Here is a 7,109-nt window from a genome sequence, read left to right as displayed (position 1 = left end):
ATATAACTAAATAACAGGGTCTTATTTTTGCAAATCTATAGCCATACAAAACAATGCAGACATACTATGCAGAATGAGCATAATACAGGAATGTAAACAGTTGGTACTGGCAACAAAGGTGTACACATTGCATAAAATAAGCTGAAGGCACGATACACTGGTATTTTGTCATAAAAAGGAGGCTGAGCATTATTGTGATACAGTGCAAGTGATACTGCATATCAGAGGGTACCTTCTTCTTCTTTCAGCTTTTCCCAGTTAGGGGTCACCACAGCGGATCACCTGTCTGCTCATGATTGGCAGTGGAGTTTTACAGTGTCAAGTTGCCAGCCTGGTGCCAAACTTCCACAGAAGGCACATACATGCATGCACTCACACCTAGGGCCAATTTAGAGTGTCCAATCCACCTACAGCATGTCTTTAGGATGTGGGAGAAAACCGGAGCACCCGGAGGAAACCCACGTGACCACAGGGAGGACATGCAGACTCCATACAGAAGGCACACCAGCCTAGGATTGAACCGGAGAACCTCTTTGTGTGAGGTGGCAATGCTAACCACTGCACCACCGTGGCCACCCTTGCATATCAGAGGGTACCAACATGACAAAATGATCACTTTGTATGTCAGTTGAACCTGTGAATGCCATATAGCATTGAGACAGGCTACTCACTGGTGCACAACCTAAGCATAAATGCTGAAAATACAATTGCGCTGGACAATACATGGGACATGAAGGCACAATGAACAACAGTCACATGGGCAGTTTGCATATGGGGGTCTCTAACAGACCAATGTCTAAATTATTGTGGCCTCTCTTCTATGGCAAATATGGCAAAATGCATACACAATGTCATCATGGCATCAAAGACAATGCAAGATAGGCAACTATGTCACCCATGTGTAGATAACATCAGAGGAAAATGACATCACAGTGGGACAAGTGGGGAATGCCAGTAATGTTAGCAGGTGTAATGGCCTATACATGCCATATGCATCACCTGTTAATATAGTCATGAGAGTCCTGTTGATATTATAGCTGTGTGGTAAGTGGTGGAGTGCAATCTGCATTGTCACATACAAGGTCATACAGGATAATAAACCACAACTTTTTGGGCCACAGTATACAGATTAGGCAGGCCACAGACAGAGTTCAGGACTAACTGAGCTGCCTGTCTGTAAAACTCTCAGCATAAATGACAGCAGTGTAAGTCTGTGTTACATGATGATTATTGACCCTTCTGAAAATGTATCACAATGCATATAAATCACATGTTCCAATAAGAGATGGCTTGTAAGGTGTGCATCACAAAGCCCATAGTAAAAGCATGACTGCAACATGGGTAAAGAAGCACAAATATGTACATATAAGTGAAACAGAACCTTCTTAATACACCATGGTGGCAGCATTATGTGGCGGAACATGTAGACATGTGGTCCAGAGGCCTTTCCTTGATATGGTAGAACATCATGAGTGATCTCTCTCTCTCTTGCAATGTCCCAGAAGGTGTCTTACATGGCCTACACCATGTCTTAGAAAAACATACCCATGAGGTCCTGCATCTGCATCTGTAAAATGTCTGTTACCACTTCATGGATTTGGTTCCTAAGGTCATATGGCAGGGTGGTGAGGGTTGTCATCATCACCACTCAGCTGTAACAAAGATCCTCTCTTTTCCTTGGAGTCAGAATCTGCTCGCAGAGGTCAAACACATCAATGTTGTCCTCTGCTAATTGGAGTACAGACTTGGGTCGTAGACACTGTAACATGACAGTAACATAAATTGGTCACCTTGTAATAACAAGTCAAAACAGTACAAGATAATAATAATATGTATGACAGTGCACCATTTTTAACAAGTTTTCAGTACAGAATTACCCATTCATGGCATGTGCACAGGGCTGTCTTTGGTCAACTGGTGCCTTAGTTAAAAGGTCTCCACAGTGCTCCCCCAACACCACACAGTGCCTCATCCTGGTCTACCTACACCAACCAGTTTACTGGAAAACTGCTTCTGCCAGAGCGGCACCCTAGGCAGCCACCTAGCTGGCCTATGCCTAATGCCAGCTGTTGATGGGTACATATAGTGAGCATTATCTCATCTGTAGTTGTGATGTCACAATGTGTACTATAGCTAACCCTATTATGATACATAGTTTGCTGTTATGCCTGTCAGTTTGATAAGGACAACACATGTGCAAGGCCACTGTGTCAACAGTTGTGCAGGCACTAAAGTTCAGGAATAGGTTCGGCAACAGCACAGTCAGAACACATGACATTTTACAGTTGAGTGTGTATAGTCTGTCAACAACATAGCTGTTAGACCCCTTGCCACTACTGCCATGCAAAGTGGACATGTAACAGGACAGAGCAATGAGACACTATGCAGCATGTCAATACAGCACCTACACTGGCTTGCACACACACACACACACACACACACACACACACACACACACACACACACACACACACACTTGCTCTGCTTTTAATTTACAGGGCAAAGAATGGTATATTCAGAGGCATCACAAGTATGATAGCCAATGTTAAGCATATCAGGCAAGGAGTGCAAGCATTACAGAACAATGTCAGCTGCAGCACATAATTTCTACACTGACATGATACATGCAGAAATGTCAGTCTACTCATAGATCTGAATAACAAAAGTGCACACTTCCAAACCAAGTAAAAGAAAACAGTGTGGTGGAATGGATCAAATAAGAACCAAAACAACAAGGCTGAGTTGTTTTGGTTCCTATTTGATCCATCGCAGCACACTTTGTATTTTTCTAATCACAGATCTCTGGTGTTTACTGAACAAGAACAACAATGTGCATATGTGAGTAGTGTCATGCAATACTTAAGCATACAGTGTTGACCCATAAAGATGAGTACTGCAATTAGAAGGGAGCCTGCAAAGTTATACAGCACTGACATCCATACAATGCATAGACAGCTATAATCTTTGTAAATATATATGACTACAGAGTGAGTGTGCTCTTGACAATGAAAAACAATTTTGTCCTGTGACATAATACTGAGGTAATATGTGCATGTTTATTAATGACAGCAAACTGTATGTTTGAACACCACATACACAGGACTACTACACAAAGACAATAAGCAACTCCATAATTCATATGTGAAACCAATCTGAACAAATTATGAGAAATACAGAAGAAAAATCACAAATACTCAGTCCATAACCTGACACTTGAATGAGGTACAGCCCTAAATATGTTGTGGTGTCAATAATACAATACATAAAATAAGGTGATTGCCATATGTAAAGCATATTAATATGCACCAACAGGGATATGTGCTAGAAAGTGAATCCCCACATATAAACATTGCATGGGAGTATAGCAATGATTATTCAAAGCAGTGAAACATTGAATTATGGGTTAGATACATCATGACTGCATCTTGAGATTACACTGAGAGTGTAGTGTATGTGTCAGAGATTTAACTATATTCTCCTGACAATATATAGCATGACAGTGTTCAGATGTATATGAGGGTAATAATATAGCAATAACCCACACCTGGGTGTGGGTAATGCTGGATTTACCCACTGTTGGTGGGGTTTGGTCACACGGGTGAAGCCCAAGTGGCCAAACAAAGCCAATCATGGGTAAATCCAGCATTACCCACACCCAGGCGTGGGTTATTGCTATTATACAATGACATTATTTAAGAAAAAAATAATTACTTTTCTTAAATAATGGCATTGTATAATGCCTCCTTGCTGCCTTTCCGCAGCTGTCTGGTATTCTGCGGCAGTTCTGATGTATTGCGCATGCATATGCCTACACAGTACATCAAAGCTGTGAGCAAAAGCAATGGAGAAAGCAAGATCTCCGTTGCTTTTTACAAACTGTTTTGCTATGTTAAATGGGTTTAACATAGCGAGACAGCTTTAAAAAAGCAACAGAGAATCTCCGTTGCTTTTTACAAACTGTCTCGCTATGTTAAACTCGTTTAACATAGTGAGACAGCTTTAAAAAAAGTAACGGAGAATCTCTGTTGCTTTTTTTAAAGCTGTCTCACTATGTTAAACTCGTTTAACATAGTGAGACAGTGTTGCTGTAAAAAAAGAGTTATAGTAATGGAAAAAGTCTGGGCGACCGGACCTTTTTCCATTACTATAACTCGGATTTACAACGTGCATGCTGACCAATCAGCATGCACATTTTTGAATATTAATGGGGGGGGGGGCGTCGTTGTATAATTGTAAATACATATTGTTGGAAATTCATTTTATATGTAATTATCATGCAACACATGCAGGTTACACATAGTTGTTTGCAAGCATATGCTCATCTCAGATATCATCTGGCATGTTCTAGTATCTCAATGCACACCAGAAGTGCATCTTAATATAATAATGTACAAAAACAAATGTAATGCTGCTTATAACACACACATACAGTTGCACTGACATCTATGTGCAAGAACAGCACAACCCAACCACACCACAGTGATACAACTCTACCAGCAACCCTAAGAAGATCAGATAACAGATACCCATCCAACATCTGAACAGGCAAAATGTGCCCACCATCCAGTTAACTGAACACCACTGCCAGTGCTGCCACACATATAAGCTGCTCTCAGTGTATGCTGATAAACCAGCAATAACACAGGGTTCTGTGGTTTCTACTCTTAGCAGCAAGTACCAAGCCAGCAAACATGCACAACTTATATGTAACACAAACATAGCTCCACTCCAAGGAGAATGGCAACACATGTGACTGTCAATTGGGTTGTGTCAGCAAACATAATCTGATATCTTAGGATATATACCTGGCATTGCATTAAGGGAAGCATGTACACACACACACACACACACACACACACACACACACACACACACACACACACACACGCACGCACGCACACACACACACACACACACACACACACACACACACACACACACACACACACACACGCACACACACGCACACACACGCACACACACGCACACACACACACACACACACACACGCAGCACATAATGGAAAACTCCATCAGTTCATAAAATAATGTCAAAATGTATGGAATCACTACTATATCCCGAAGTTACAGAATATTGCCGCCCATAATACCGAGACTGTAATATTGAAAGAACAAAATACCGTAAGTGCACAATACCGAAGACCATAATCATGAAAGTCAGCATGTGTATAGGTATAAAAGCTGTACTCTATCTTCAAAGCATTGTACAACATCTTAGCATCAAATCATTTCTAACGTCAGTTACGAAGTGCCCTGAGCAATTGTATAGTAGAATGCTATCACAGAAGAATAAAGAAGTCTTAGTAATCGAAGGAATGTGTATCATTTAGAAAAGAAGTGTCATAGTAAATGTTATTGGTGTTGCAAACTAAAATGGAGTGGCAGTTGTAAATGGAGAACTATTACAGTGTCATTGTCAGAAGGTGAGCAACTACGTATAACAATTTCTCATAATCATGGTATTGACCCATTTGAGATAGAAAAGTATAGCATGTGCAGTTCTCTGAAAGAGAAAGTGTCTCTATCCAGAGATAACCCTTGCTTGCTTGTTGAGGATGCGATAGCATCCACTTCACTTGAGTGTATACCCTTGTTGCCTAGTAAAAAACTCTACTGCAGCAAATTAGAAGAGTTTGTTGTAAGCAAGAGTATGATAAACATATACCTTAGCTAACGTTGGAAAATCTAGATATTAGCAAGTTCCCATTTCAAAGTGGTACATTTGTTGAAAAGCGAATGGTGGATTGTACCTCTCGCAATACTGTTGTGGTATTTAGCACTGTACATAACTTGCAGGATTTGAGTTCAGCCACAATATGGTTGATGGATGGCACATATTTTAGTAAAGATGTGCTTTGCAGACAACTATACAGCATTCATGGTATTGTGAAAAAAGCTGGCTTAAGTAAATGCCTACCATTATTTTATTGCTCAATGTCCTGAAAGTCCTTAAAAGTGTACAACATGATGTGGCACTGTGTGTTATATCTATTATCTTTACATGAGTGTGAGCTGCAATTAAAGTTTATACTTTGCGATTTTAAGGTGGCTGCTGTGAAAAGTATAAGACTTCATTTTATTGATATAGCATCTAAGGGCTGCTTGTTCCATTTTGGACAAAATATCTGGAGAAAAGTACAACAGCTTGGACTAGGGTCACTATATAATTCAGATCACACTTTCCAGTTAGCGGTCAAATGTGTGGTGGGGTTAGCATTCCTGCCTGAATCAGATGTTGTAGACACCTTCAACATATTAAAGGAGACATTCCCACAGGAAGGTAAAGATATTTTAAAGTACTTTACTGACTGGTATTTATTGGGGAAAATAAGACAGTTTTCCACTCGTTCTTCAGCAGTAACTAGGTTTCTGCCATTATTCCCTATTTCGTTTGGGAATGTCTCGGAGCTGAATAGACTATTTTTACCACACACGCAAAACTCCGTTGATGCGTGGCATTGCCGATTAAAGTGTCTAATAGGGAGTAAAGGTACGGATCTATCCATTCTGATGAATGCACTTACAAAAGAACAAAATTGAGTGGATGGTTTATGGGAAAGGCTTGCTACAGGGTGCTGTACATCTCCTAAACATAAAAAGCTAATAGAGAGGCATAATCGGTTTCAGCGTATACTGGATAATGTAGAAAGTTATACATCTATTTACTTGGTGAAAGCTGTTGCTCGTTTGTTGAAGATTTGATCATGTAGCACTGCACATTGGGTGTTTTGTCAGATTGGCATATGTAGTGTAACTCATATTTGCAGTTTGTTTGTGGAAGGTGTGTTTGATTACTTCAACGGACATAACATGCTATATAACTAACTAGGATGTTATGTTGGATCATATACTTCTTTACTTACACAGGGTATGTTCTGTTGATTTACAGTTGGGAATTCTACACGTGCAGCAATATATGTTGGCAGATGTCAGACTATGTGTTTTCGAGATTTTGGGCTTTCAGTAATGTTATTCAGTATTGTGCACTTACGGTATTTTGTTCTTTTGATATTACAGTCTCGGTATTATGGGCGGTGATATTCTGTAACTTCAGGATTTAGTAGTGATCCCACATTACAGATTAATGGA

Source organism: Protopterus annectens, chromosome 2.part1, assembly GCF_019279795.1.
Source record: "Protopterus annectens isolate FY-2018-M chromosome 2.part1, PAN1.0, whole genome shotgun sequence".
Taxonomy (NCBI): Eukaryota; Metazoa; Chordata; order Ceratodontiformes; family Protopteridae; genus Protopterus; species Protopterus annectens.
Note: the sequence above shows the minus strand (reverse complement) of the source record.